We start from the raw sequence: 14,935 nt of genomic DNA, 5'->3' as shown, positions 1-14,935 counted from the left end.
AGAGAAAATGACTTTACCCCAGACCTCAGCAGTCCAATCCCTGTACCTTTTGCAGAATATCAGTCTGTCCCTGATGTTTTTCCTGGAGAGAAGTGGCTTCTTTGCTGCCCTTCTTGACACCAGGCCATCCTCCAAAAGTCTTCACCTCACTGTGCGTGCAGATGCACTCACACCCGCCTGCTGCCATTCCTGAGCAAGCTCTGCACTGGTGGTGCCCCGATCCCGCAGCTGAATCAACTTTAGGAGACGGTCCTGGTGCTTGCTAGACTTTCTTGGGCGCACTGACGCCTTCTTCACAACAATTGAACCTCTTGCCTTGAAGTTCTTGGTGATCCGATAAATGGTTGATTTAGGTGCAATCTTACTAGCAGCAATATCCTTGCCTGTGAAGCCCTTTTTGTGCAAAGCAATGATGACGGCATGTGTTTCCTTGCAGGTAACCATGGTTAACAGAGGAAGAACAATGATTTCAAGCACCACCCTCCTTTTAAAGCTTCCAGTCTGTTATTCTAACTCAATCAGCATGACAGAGTGATCTCCAGCTTTGTCCTCATCAACACTCTCACCTGTGTTAACGAGCTAATCACTGACATGATGGCAACTGGTCCTTTTGTGGCAGGGCTGAAATGCAGTGGAAATGTTTTTTGGGGATTAAGTTCATTTTCATGGCAAAGAGGGACTTTGCAATTAATTGCAATTCATCTGATCACTCTTCATGACATTCTGGAGTATATGCAAATTGCCATCATCAAAACTGAGGCAGCAGACTTTGTGAAAATTAGTATTTGTGTCATTCTCAAAACTTTTGACCACGACTGTAGAGCTCCTTTCCTATGACCTTCTGTCTGTGGTTATCTTGATGAGAGGCTACTAAGTGAGAGAGAGACACTAGTCCCCTAGCGGGGAACTGAACCCACACAAACATCCCACTTTAACCCTTTCTTTCCCGGGCCTGGCCATAGCGCTACCCCCCTCAGATGCAGAAGTAATGAAAGGATTCAGACAGGATAAGGGGATTGGAGCAAACTTCCTCTCATAATATTTTGAAGGTAAAGCTAATGGCAAAATATTGCATTCCATTTAGCTTTTAAGATTGTGTCTGTCTGTAAGCTTACCTAAGACATTACAGGGAATTCATTCACTGAGGGGGCATGCAGACAGAGACAGACAGGCATGTTGTTCTGTTTCAGGGCAACTCTGGCAAAGGTCAGGGAATATGTGGCAGTCTGTATGTATGAACAGTCAGTGCTAGGCTAGGGTACAAATGAACATGAAAACAAATGTCTTTATTCACAATTAATAACATTTGTAAATAAACTATTTAGAAAAAAAAATTACATTCATTTTCATTATGTACATTAGTCAAAACAATAATTCAAGGAGAAAATACAATCTAACACAATTATCATTTAATCACTGTGAGAAAATCATTACACTTCAAGTTTTATCAGAAGGAAATATTACTTGCTGACAGTAGGCCAACATCATAACTTCATAGTTTAACATTCTGCACTGACAGAGAAACTTGAGTTAACCCACTGTTCCCCGGGCGCGGAAGACGTGGATGTCGATTAAGGCAGCCCTCCGCACCTCTCTGATTCAGAGGGGTTGGGTTAAATGCGGAAGACACATTTCAGTTGAATGCATTGAGTTGTACAGCTGCCTAGGTATCCCCCTTTACCTTTCCCTTTGAGTGCGCTGTACTGGACAAGGAGCACACATCTATTTAAGAAGACCCTCAGCTGTAAACACCTCAAATATTATACCTGTCAAACATTGAGTGTATCTCAATGTCCTACAGAAAAACCAGCCAGACGGATCCAAACTAACCAGTAATCCAAATAGAATCTAAACTGCTGGGCCAATAGTCCATTAGGAGGCTAGCGAGGGGGCCAGGTGTTTCAGAGCCCCTCCCACCAGGTGTAGACTACCAGGCCAGAGACGTGGGCTGCCTCTCATAGTGGTGCTGCTTTAGCCATGACATTGGGCTGTACTGGGAGAGTGGCTGCCTGCAGTAGCCAGCACAGCCAAAGATGTTCTATCTGTGGCTCAGCGTCCCTTCCCTGACTGATCCACTGGAGGGCGCTGAAGATGCAGGGGAAGACCAGGGTGTGTGCCCTGGTCTTGGCCAGCAGGGGGAACCTGTCCTGTATCAGCAGCTCTGACTCAGATCCCTGCTGCTTCTCTGTCCCACTCAAGCTCTGCTAGCTGCTCTCGTTGTCCAGGCAACGGGTAAGCATGTTCTCCAACATATTGAAATTCTGCTGATCTGTAAAAGAGCAGAGCACACAAAGAGAGTAAAGGACTGCACACCCACACATCTAAGACATTTCTCACAGCTGGACAATGAATGTGGTAGCATATTTTTCTACACAGCCAAGAAAACAAATATTCCAACTTGTGTAATCATATATTTGTTGTGGCAGTTATACTCCAGTACATTTTAATTTCTTTGCACCAACCTGTCTTAAAACCCCAGACAGAGAAGCCCTGACAGAGAAGATAACTCACCTGCATTGTTTTCTGTAATAGTTTCAGTGATGTTGGGACAAACATAGTCAAATCAAAGGACAACAAAGGGATTTGAGATATTTAGTCTATTTCAGTGTTTGATCTGTGTTGTGCTTCTTTGGGTTCTGTACAAGAGTCAGATCCTGGCCAGAGCTGCAGAGTGGAGCAGCACACAGCAGTATCTGTGTATCTGATCCCAGACCTGTAGTACTCACCACTAGGAGTTTTAGCATGGCAGTAGAGTCCCTCTCCCCTGTGGCATTGAACAGCAGTATTCTGACCACAGGCACACAGTGAATAGGCCGACTCAGAGATGCTGTCTATCAAAGAACTACACACTCAAATCTTACCGTAAAATGTATGGATGATAATTTTCACACAATTTTGTATCAGATCAATGTGAGCGTCAAATCTCAGATGTTTGGTGCAATGTGACTATTTCCTACAGTTACACAATCGTTTGACCAATAAACGCTACTGTAGAAAAGCCTGAGGGCCCCCTAGAGGCCAGGCAGGGACCACCCACAGCGGGTCGGTATTAACCGTAAATCTCCAGTTTTCAGGGATAGTCTCTTTCCATCTTCCTATCTTCCTTTTCCCCTGAAAACCGGATCTGGTGACCCGACTCAGGCTTTTATTTTATGTCTACTACATTAGGTTAGGCAGGGACTATCTGGATGTTTCATGGGTGACAATATGCTATTGACCTTTGACCATGATGGTGCTGGGCTGAAAGGCTGCTGCCTGGGAGACCAGCCTGTTCTCCACTACTGGTGTAGCGAGATGGTCATCTGCAAGGAAGCAGAGGCCCACAGTCACTGAACCTCATCAGAATTGGAATGTGTACTGTTATTTTGAGAAATACGTTCCCACACTAGCTAGAATAACATTGTCATACTTTGCGAGTTATAATCTAACACACACGCACACACATCCACACACACACACCAGACTGTCGGTAGCGGTGTAGCGGTGTAGCTCTGCTGTTGTCCAGCCAGGCCCAGAAACAGAGGGCCAGCCCCAACTTCATACTGCTCCAGATCTGGACACACCCACTACACAAGACAGGGGAGAGGGGGTCAACTCAGCATGTAAAATATGGACGCACTCAAACAAACGCATAGCAAAATCAATGCAAATCTACTTGTGTTATGCCAAAGCCAGGAGAAAAAGCCCCAGTGACTCACCCCTATCTCTTTGGCTCTGTCCTGTAGAACAGTCATGGGCCTAGCTGGCTGCCTCACAGTGAATGCTGGCACCCCTGGCTGCGGAGAGATAGGACTTCATTCAACTACATTAACCCATGCAGACAGGCTATAGATAGGACGAATAATGCCGCAGGTACACAGTGCATAGGTTGACCTCACACAATACAACATGCATTACTCTCACCTTAGATATGCCTGCTTTCTGCCAGGCCATCTCCTCTATGGTGTCTCCTAGTATACTTGTGAAATCCCACAAACCCACAGCTTCCTGTTCACCAAATGTCAGGAAGAAAAGTAAGTGTATATAGATTCTGTAACTACTCAATCTTATGTTTGACTTTGATAATACAGCCTTTATGATATGCAGCAAAATTACCTGATGATGTTTGTACAGTCATAGGCCCCTCCAATCACAACCTCAACTACAGATAAATCCATATTTTATATAGAGAGATCCTGCTCAGAATGGTTTACAACTGTTATCAATTGATTTGGTCATTAGTACATTTGTGAACAAACTGTACATGTGACAGGGTATGTGAATGTTACCCTCTCCTATAGGAAGACATGGAACACCAGGATGGTGAGGAAGCCGAAATAAGCCGGCATACTACCTCCATGGGAGTCCTGAGGATCAGTGCAGTGACACCGTCATAACAAGGAAGGGTCAGAGAGTTCCTTTGAGAGTGATGGGCTATGTCAGTGTTCATTCTTCAACTCTCTATGAAGACGTACTATAACTTTGTAGCATCTAACTGGGCGTACACCTCCCAGAAGTATTTGGTGAAGAGCTCTTTGCTGATTGGCTGTCCATTGATGCTTATTCTCTTTCTGACATGTACCAGGTGTGGAGAGCTGTAAGATGAAGATGACATTCATAATGTTCACAGTAGGAGAGCCATTATGTGTGTGATAGGAATGTTCGCATAGCATTGTAGAAGCAAGCCAACAGGTCAAAGTATATTTTGGACATCTTTTCCCTACAGTTGAGCTTTCATCATCTGTTGAGCATTTCAAATCATGCACACCTGTAACAACACAGGTTAATCATTCATTGAGCAAAGACCTAACAAATCAAAGTTCAGTATTATGATACTAGTGTTTCTCCATGCATTAAACCCAGACACTACACCTCATGACGCAACACGTAAAAAACTACAAACAAAACATACGCTTGGACGCACATGCTTAGGGACAACCCACAACAACGTGTCTTTTTCAGTAACATACTTTACCTGTAAAACCCAGTGAGAAAGACATAGTGCCTAAGGATTCTCTCAGTAAAGGCACGTTTATTATTTTTTATATTTTATTAGGATCCCCATTAGCTACAGCCAAAGCTGCAGTTACTCTTCCTGGGGTCCACACAAAACACAAAACATGACATAATACAGAACATTAATAGACAATTACAGCTGAAGCACAGAGCTACATAAAATGACATAATACATAGCATTAAAAGACAGGTAAAGAACTACATACATTTAAAGAATACATACTTTTATTTTCTTATACAGTGGCTTGCGAAAGTATTCACCCCCCTTGGCATTTTTCCTATTTTGTTGCCTTACAACCTGGAATTACCACCTTGGCAATAACAAATGGACCGAGCTACTCGCTCTCACAAAGAAACAATCACTCACAAAGACAAGGGGAACAGAGGGAACACTTATACACATACTAATTAGGGGAATGAGCACCAGGTGTGTGTGATTGACAAGACAAGACATGACAAGTGGAGTGATGAGAATGGGGTCGGCAGTAGCTAGTAAGCCGGAGACGACGAACGCCGAAACCTGCCCGAACAAGGAGGGGAGGCAGCCTCGGCGGAAGTCGTGACAGTAACCCCCCCTTGACGCGCGGCTCCAGCAGTGCGCCGACCCCGGCCTCGGGGACAGCCAGGAGGACGCGGAGCAGGGCGAGTCGGATGGCGACGGTGGAAATCCCTCAACAGGGAGGGATCGAGGATGTCCCTCCTTGGGACCCAGCACCGTTCCTCCGGATCGTACCCCTCCCACTCCACGAGATACTGAAGGCCCCCCACCCGACGCCTCAAATCCAGTATGGAACGGACCGAGTACGCCGGGGCCCCCTCGATGTCCAGAGGAGTTGGAGGAACCTCTCGCACCTCAGACTCCCTGCAGTGGCGGTCAACGTGGGAAGCGTCCCAAGTCTCCTCTGCGCGCCAAAACCAGCCATCCACCGCAGGAGCCTCAGTCTGGCTCCAGTGCCACGGTGCCAGGACCGGTTGGTAACCCAAAACACATTGGAAGGGTGTTAGGTTAGTGGAGGAGTGGCGGAGAGAGTTCTGAGCGTATTCTGCCCATGGCAGGAACACCGACCACTCCCCCGGCCGGTCCTGACAGTAGGTCCGCAGGAACCTACCTACATCTTGAGTCACCCTTTCCACCTGCCCATTACTCTCGGGGTGAAATCCAGAGGTCAGGCTGACCAAGACCCCCAGATGTTCCATGAACGCCTTCCAGACTCTAGACGTGAACTGGGGACCTCGGTCGGACACTATATCCTCTGGTAACCCGTAGTGCCGGAAGACATGAGTAAACAGAGCCTCCGCAGTTTGTAGGGCCGTGGGGAGACCGGGCAGAGGAAGGAGGCGGCAGGACTTCGAAAAGCGATCCACAACAACCAGGATAGTGGTGTTACCTCGGGAGAGGGGAAGATCAGTAAGAAAATCAATACTAAGGTGAGACCATGGTCGTTGTGGAACTGGTAAAGGTTGTAGCTTACCCGCTGGGAGGTACCTAGGTGCCTTACTCTGGGTGCACACTGAGCAGGAGGAAACATACACCCTCACATCCTTAGCCAAGGTTGGCCACCAGTACTTCTCAGTCAGGCAGTGCATTGTACGACCGATACCTGGATGACCAGAGGAGGGTGACGTGTGTGCCCAGTAGATCAGACGATCACGGATAAGCGCAGGCACGTACTGCAGCCAAGCTGGACACTGCGGTGGAGATGGATCTGTGCATAATGCCTGCACTATATCCGCGTCCATCGCCCATACTACCGGCGCCACAATGCATGAGGCCAGGAGTATGGGGTTGTTGTCTCTGGGCCTCTCCTCTGTGTCATACAGCCGAGACAGTGCATCTGCCTTCACGTTCTTCGTACCCGGAATGTATGAGAGTGTGAAATCAAACCGGGTGAAGAAGAGGGCCCACCTGGCCTGGCGAGGATTCAGCCTCCTCGCTGCCCGAATGTAGGTTACGGTGGTCTGTCCAGACGAGGAAAGGGTGTTTCGCCCCTTAGAGCCAATGCCTCCACACCGTCAAAGCTCGGATAACAGCCAGCAGCTCCCTATCACCAACGCCGTGGTTCTGCTCCGCCGAGCTGAGCTTCTTCGAAAAGAAGGCACAGGGGCGGAGCTTGGGTGGCGTGCCCGAGCGTTGGGTTAAGACAGCGCCTATCCCTACCTCGGACGCATCCACCTCCACTACGAACGGTAGTGATGGATCTGGGTGAGCCAGTACCGGGGCGGAGGTGAACAGACCCCGCAATCTACTGAAGGCCAAATCAGCCTCAGCAGACCAGCGGAGCCGGGACGGCGCATCCTTCAACAAGGAGGTAATGGGAACTGCGACCTTGCCAAAGCTCCGAATAATCCTCCGATAGTAGTTGGCAAAGCCAAGGAAGCGCTGCACCTCCTTCACCATGGTAGGACTCGGCCAATTACGCACGGCTGAAATGCGATCTCCCTCCATCTCCACACCTGTGGTAGTAATGCGGTATCCGAGGAAGGAGATTGTCTGCTGGAAAAACTCACACTTCTCTGCCTTGGCATAAAGATCATTTTCCAGCAGTTGGACCAGTACCTTGCAAACCAGGGACACATGCTCGGCGCGCGTAGAGGAATACACCAGGATGTCATCGATGTAGACCACCACACCGCGACCAAGCATGTCCCGAAACACAAAGGACTGGAAAACGGATGGAGCATTCATCAAACCGTAGGGCATCACCAGGTATTCATAATGCCCCGATGTTGTGCTGAATGCTGTTTTCCACTCATCCCCTTCCAGAATACGCACCAGGTTGTAGGCACTCCTGAGGTCTAATTTGGTGAAAAAACGGGCCCCATGCATTGACTCAATCACTGAAGGAATGAGGGGAAGAGGATAACTAAATCGTACCGTCACCTTATTCAGTGGTTGATAATCAATGTACGGGCGTAAACCGCCATCTTTCTTCTTCACAAAGAAGAAACTCGAGGAAGCAGGTGAAATGGAGGGACGTATATACTCCTGCTGCAGGGACTCGGTGACGTATGTTTCCATAGCCTCCGTCTCAGCCTGCGACAGGGGATACACATGACTCCTGGGAGGTACAGCGTCTACCCGAAGGTTTATCGCGCAATCCCCCTCCCGATGAGGTGGTAATTTAGTCGCTTGCGTCTTGGAAAACGTGAGCACCAGATCATGGTATTCGGGGGGAATGCGCACGGTGGGGTTACCGTCTGGACTTTCCACCGTGGTCGCACCAACGGAAACACCTAGACACCTACCCGGACACTCACGCAACCACCCCGTAAGAACCCTCTGCGGCCATGAAAAAGTGGGGTTGTGAAGGGCTAACCACGGAAAACCTAAGTAGGAGACTCAATAATCAAAAAAGTGATCTGCTCAACATGCGTCTCCTGTGTAATCATGGTGACTGGTACAGTAACCTCCTTAACCAACCCGGACCCTAATGGTCGACTATCAAGTGCTCTGATGGGGAGTGGAATGGATAGGGGAACCAATGAAATGCCTTGACGGCGTGCAAATGCCCTGTCCATAAAGTTCCCAGCTGCACCTGAATCGACTAGCGCCTTACACTGGGAAACTACCAGGTGATCGGGAAAGGAGATAGATAAGGTACAGTGCGCCGCAAATGGCTCTGAACAAATTTGGGTGTTCGTTACCTGGGGTGATGCGTGAGTACCCTGCCTACCGCCTCCAGACCCAAAGGAACGTTGACTGCGACGTGAGGTGGATAGTCCCTTCGTGCCACCAGAGTGGCACTGTCGCTGTCCTCCTGCGCTCTCTCAACCGACGGCTACCCCCAGCTCCATCTGCTCGGGGTCAGAGTCGTCCGGAGTGGGAACGGGCAGACCCCTACCAGGACATCCTCTGGCTGCTAGCAGATTGTCCAGCCGGATGGCCATGTCCACCAGTTGGGAGAACGATAGCATGGCATCACGGCAGGCTAGCTCCCGTCGGACGTCCTCCCTTAGGTGGCACCGGAAATGGTCGATCAGGGCCCGCTCGTTCCACCCGGACCCCGCTGCCAGCGTCCGGAACTCCAGTGCGTAGTCCTGTGCGTTCCTCGTCCCCTGCCTCAGATGGACCAGTTGTTCGCCCGCCTCTCGACCCTCAGGCGGGTGATCGAAAACGGCCCGAATGAGGCGAGGAAAATCCCCATAGTCCTCCAACGCGGCACCTCCCTCGTTCCACAACACGTTGGCCCACTCCAGGGCTCTCCCACAAAGACAGGAAATGAGGACGGATACCTTCTCCAGTGGCGCCGGCCTGATGCTGGACAAATACAACTCTAGTTGGAGCAGAAATCCCTTACATCGCGCTGCCATCCCATCAAACGCCGGTGGCCGGGATATCTGGATCCCTCCAGGGGCTGGGGTGTAGGTGGCTGGATGCGGTTGGCCAGCTGGTCTTGATAGATCGGGTCCTCTCCTCTCCAGGCGTTGTACTACCTGAAGAACCCGATCCATCGCTTCCCCCAAGCTGGCCAGCATCGAGGAATGCTCCTGGACCCTTGCCACAACTCCAGGCATGCGGTCTTCTCCTGTTGACTCCATTCAGCGGGTGAGTGATTCTGTGATGAGGTGTGAATGAAGGAGTCAGGCGCAGGAGGTAAAACACCGAAGTCCAGAGTTTATTCCGTTACATAAATAAAACGCACCAAGCGTCAAAACAAAACTATCACAAGGGAAATATACCACCTTGGCAATAACAAATGGAAGAGTAGCTCAACCGAGAACCAAAGAAACAATCACTCACAAAGACAAGGGGAACAGAGGGAACACTTATACACAAACTAATTAAGGTAATGAGCACCAGGTGTGTGTGATTGACAAGACAAGACATGACAAGTGGAGTGATGAGAATGGGATCGGCAGTAGCTAGTAAGCCGGTGACGACGAACGCCGAAACCTGCCCGAACAAGGAGGGGAGGCAGCCTCGGCGGAAGTCGTGACACCTTTTGCAGCAATTACAGCTGCAAGTCTCTTGGGGTATGTCTCTATAAGCTTGGAACATCTAGCCACTGGGATTTTTTCCCATTCATCAAGGCAAAACGGTTCCAGCTCTTTCAAGTTGGATGGGTTCCGCTGGTGTACAGCAATCTTTAAGTCATACCACAGGTTCTCAATTGGATTGAGGTCTGGGCTTTGACTAGGCCATTCCAAGACATTTAAATGTTTCCCCTTAAACCCCCCGAATGTTGCTTTAGCAGTGTGCTTAGGGTCATTGTCCTGCTGGAAGGTGAACCTCCGTCCCAGTCTCAAATATCTGGAAGACTGAAACAGGTTTCCCTCAAGAATTTCCCTGTATTTAGCGCCATCCATCATTCCTTCAATTGTGACCAATTTCACAGTCCCTGCCAATGAAAAACATCCCTACAGCATGATGCTGCTGCCACCATGCTTCACTGTGAGTTTTCTTGGGGTGATGAGAGGTGTTGGGTTTGCGCCAGACATAGCATTTTCCTTGATGGCCAAAAAGCACAATTTTAGTCTCATCTGACCAGAGTACCTTCTTCCATATGTTTGGGGAGTCTCCCACATGCCTTTTGGCGAACACCAAAACGTGTTTGCTTATTTTTTTCTTTAAGCAATGGCTTTTTTTCTGGCCACTCTTCCATAAAGCCCAGCTCTGTGGAGTGTACGGCTTAAAGTGGACAGATACTCCAATCTCCGCTGTGGAGCTTTGCAGCTCCTTCAGGGTTATCTTTGGTCTCTTTGTTGCCTCTCTGATTAATGCCCTCCTTGCCTGGTCCGTGAGTTTTGGTTGGCGGCCCTCTCTTGGCAGGTTTGTTGTGGTGCCATATTCTTTCAATTTTTTAATAATGGATTGAATGGTGCTCCGTGGGATGTTCAAAGTTTCTGAATTTTTTTTATAACCCAACCCTGATCTGTACTTCTCCACAACGTTGTCCCTGACCTGTTTGGAGAGCTCATTGGTCTTCATGGTGTCTCTTGCTTGGTGCTGCCCCTTGCTTAGTGGTGTTGCAGACTCTGGGGCCTTTTAGAACAGGTGTAGATATACAGTGGGGGAAAAAAGTATTTAGTCAACCACCAATTGTGCAAGTTCTCCTACTTAAAAAGATGAGAGAAGCCTGTAATTTTCATCATATGTACACGTCAACTATGACAGACAAAATGAGAATTTTCTTTCCAGAAAATCACATTGTAGGATTTTTTATGAATTTATTTGCAAATTATGGTGGAAAATAAGTATTTGGTCAATAACAAAAGTTTCTCAATACTTTGTTATATACCCTTTGTTGGCAATGACACAGGTCAAATGTTTTCTGTAAGTCTTCACAAGGTTTTCACACACTGTTGCTGGTATTTTGGCCCATTCCTCCATGCAGATCTCCTCTAGAGCAGTGATGTTTTGGGGCTGTCGCTGGGCAACATGGACTTTCAACTCCCTCCAAAGATTTTCTATGGGGTTCCTTCGTTGCCCGGGCGGTGTGTTTGGGATCATTGTCATGCTGAAAGACCCAGCCACGTTTCATCTTCAATGCCCTTGCTGATGGAAGGAGGTTTTCACTCAAAATCTCACGATACATGGCCCCATTCATTCTTTCCTTTACACGGATCAGTCGTCCTGGTCCCTTTGCAGAAAAACAGCCCCAAAGCATGATGTTTCCACCCCCATGCTTCACAGTAGGTATGGTGTTCTTTGGATGCAACTCAGCATTCTTTGTCCTCCAAACACGACGAGTTGAGTTTTTACCAAAAAGTTATATTTTGGTTTCATCTGACCATATGACATTCTCCCAATCCTCTTCTGGATCATCCAAATGCACTCTAGCAAACTTCAGACGGGCCTGGACATGTACTGGCTTAAGCCGGGGGACACGTCTGGCACTGCAGGATTTGAGTCCCTGGCGGCGTAGTGTGTTACTGATGGTAGGCTTTGTTACTTTGGTCCCAGCACTCTGCAGGTCATTCACTAGGTCCCCCCGTGTGGTTCTGGGATTTTTGCTCACCGTTCTTGTGATCATTTTGACCCCACGGGGTGAGATCTTGCCTGGAGCCCCAGATCGAGGGAGATTATCAGTGGTCTTGTATGTCTTCCATTTCCTAATAATTGCTCCCACAGTTGATTTCTTCAAACCAAGCTGCTTACCTATTGCAGATTCAGTCTTCCCAGCCTGGTGCAGGTCTACAATTTTGTTTCTGGTGTCCTTTGACAGCTCTTTGGTCTTGGCCATAGTGGAGTTTGGAGTGTGACTGTTTGAGGTTGTGGACAGGTGTCTTTTATACTGATAACAAGTTCAAACAGGTGCCATTAATACAGGTAAAGAGTGGAGGACAGAGGAGCCTCTTAAAGAAGAAGTTACAGGTCTGTGAGAGCCAGACATCTTGCTTGTTTGTAGGTGACCAAATACTTACTTTCCACCATAATTTGCAAATAAATAAATTAAAAATCCTACAATGTGACTTTCTGGAAAAAAAATCTCAATTTGTCTGTCATAGTTGACGTGTACCTATGATGAAAATTACAGGCCTCTCTCATCTTTTTAAGTGGGAGAACTTGCACAATTGGTGGCTGACTAAATACTTTTTTCCCCCACTGTATATACAGAACACAGGAAACTCACATTGTAAGTAGGCCTCCTGTAGGCCTCCTGTAGCTCAGTTGGTAGAGCATGGCGCTTGCAACGCCAGGGTTGTGGGTTCGATTCCCACGGGGGACCAGTATGAGAAAAAATATATAATAATAATAATGTATGTCGCTCTGGACAAGAGCGTCTGCTAAGTGTGTGTGTGTGTGTGTGTGTGTGTGTGTGTGTGTGCTTGTAGGGTTGGGTAGGTTACTTTCTAAATGTAATCCGTTACAGTTACTAGTGACCTGTCCAAAATTGTAATCAGTATTGTAATTTTTGGATTAGCCAATCTCAGTAACGTAATCTGATTACTTTGTTACTTTTGGATTATTTTCCCCTTAAAGAGCAATGAATAACCTTTGCAAACGGCATATGTGGCATCGATATGAGTCAGAAACAGTTATTCTAGTGTCAAGATTGACTACAAAGTGTAAATAGGATAATTCTGGTCATAAAGTCAGTCTTGTCAAAGATTTCCCAGTTCCGAGTTTCCAATTGTTTTGAACACTATCCTGTGTTACTGGGTTTTGTAATGTGGGGGGAGAAATGTCACCCTGATTTGTACATTGTCCTACACTATTGATTAAAGTGTGTATGTATTTAGTAATGTATTGATTATAACCTGAATATGTTTATTGTATTTCATGCCTGTATTTGAACCTGCTAATTGATAATTGGTTAATAATGGTATGGTCCACATTGAACCTGCTAATTGATGATTGGTTAATAATGGTATTGTCCACTTTGAGGGTTCTCAGGAATTGTATTTAAGCCTTGTCATTTCTGTATAGGCGGGGCAGGGGACAGGTATTAATGATGCCTGTTTTGTTTGAGTGCAACGGTCATGGGATTTAGCCCCAGTTCATGTTCCTATTGCAACCTTCAGCTTGTTACTTTTCTTGTTAAATGGCTTACAGAGACGAAAAAACTAAATGTAGACCTATCATTGCTCCACAATGTTCTAATTAATTGCATGGCTTCAATAGCATTCACACTGATATAGGGGCTAGGCCTACTTTAAACTGCATTATGGCTGAGCATGGTCATGCCAAGCATTATCATTAAGCAAGATTAAATTAATTATTGATAAGGCCTAAAAAGAGAATTAATAATTTTTATCAAATTCTAAACAAAACGAAACTTGTTTTAAATAGGCTTATGTCACACTTACAGGCACCATCATTTCTCCCCATAGGCATATAATATTATAACAATCGCAGTTGTCTAATCACAGTTGTGTCTGTGACTGAAACCCCCAGTTAGTTTTAAAATATAATTTGTATGAACAAGTACAAGGTTGCTGCAGTTTGACAGGGTTTTCATCCTCCCTATAGGGCCAGGAGTTTTTCCAGGAGTTTAAAAGTGTGACCTGACTGGAAAAACTCTGTTCTCATCAAAGCTCATATAAAAACGTTTTACAACTGATTAATCACTGTCATACCCCACACAGAGAAATGGGAAAATATTTCTTTACACACAGAAATGCCATAACTTGTCGGTCTCTTAATAAAACAACAGTGAGGAAGTGGAAAAATCTGTTTTACTGGCCTGCTCCATCGGATGGAACTCATAGGCCTAACTTTTTTCAGAGCAAAATTTTAGTGTGAGCGCGCCGGCTCCAGGAGAGACTTGCGCTGCTACAGTGTAAGATTTCAACAAGCAGCTCACACCTGATGGGGCATTTACCCTTGAGATGGCATCAAGAGGGTAGCCCTTTCCTGCAGTCAAATGATCAAATCGCCCTCTAGTATCGTCATGGGTGGAATGTTACTAAGATTTTCCATAATTTCATAATTAATAAACATTATCTCTAAAAAAACTGCTGAAAAATGTGTTCCTATGTCAAACGGTTTTGCTATATTTCAGTCTTCTGTGATGTACAGTTGAAGTCGGAAGTTTACATACACCTTAGCCAAATACATTTAAACTCAGTTTTTCACAATTCCTGACATACACTGCTCAAAAAATAAAGGGAACACTAAAATAACACATCCTAGATCTGAATGAATGAAATAATCTTATTAAATACTTTTTTTCTTTACATAGTTGAATGTGCTGACAACAAAATCACACAAAAATTATCAATGGAATCAAATGTATCAACCCATGGAGGTCTGGATTTGGAGTCACCCTCAAAATTAAAGTGGAAAACCACACTACAGGCTGATCCAACTTTGATGTAATGTCCTTAAAACAAGTCAAAATGACGCTCAGTAGTGTGTGTGGCCTCCACGTGCCTGTATGACCTCCCTACAACGCCTGGGCATGCTCCTGATGAGGTGGCGGATGGTCTCCTGAGGGATCTCCTCCCAGACCTGGACTAAAGCATCCGCCAACTCCTGGACAGTCTGTGGTGCAAC

At 46.7% G+C, this 14,935-nt stretch overlaps 1 pseudogene across 1 annotated transcript; it reads right to left on the bottom strand.

Annotated features, from left to right (window-relative positions):
• Positions 1 to 2,204: 2,204 nt before the first annotated feature.
• On the bottom strand, positions 2,205 to 5,001 carry LOC311140931 (folylpolyglutamate synthase, mitochondrial-like; annotated as a pseudogene). Its single transcript has 10 exons — positions 4,955 to 5,001; positions 4,460 to 4,574; positions 4,269 to 4,346; positions 4,096 to 4,157; positions 3,904 to 3,987; positions 3,699 to 3,776; positions 3,465 to 3,566; positions 3,283 to 3,302; positions 2,714 to 2,787; positions 2,205 to 2,269 (listed from the first exon to the last, which is right to left on the bottom strand). The product of its transcript is annotated as a folylpolyglutamate synthase, mitochondrial-like (transcript).
• Positions 5,002 to 14,935: the final 9,934 nt, after the last annotated feature.

This window comes from Coregonus lavaretus, assembly GCF_964263955.1.
Source record: "Coregonus lavaretus genome assembly, chromosome: 14".
Taxonomy (NCBI): Eukaryota; Metazoa; Chordata; class Actinopteri; order Salmoniformes; family Salmonidae; genus Coregonus; species Coregonus lavaretus.
This window is presented reverse-complemented; position numbering and strand designations above follow the sequence as displayed.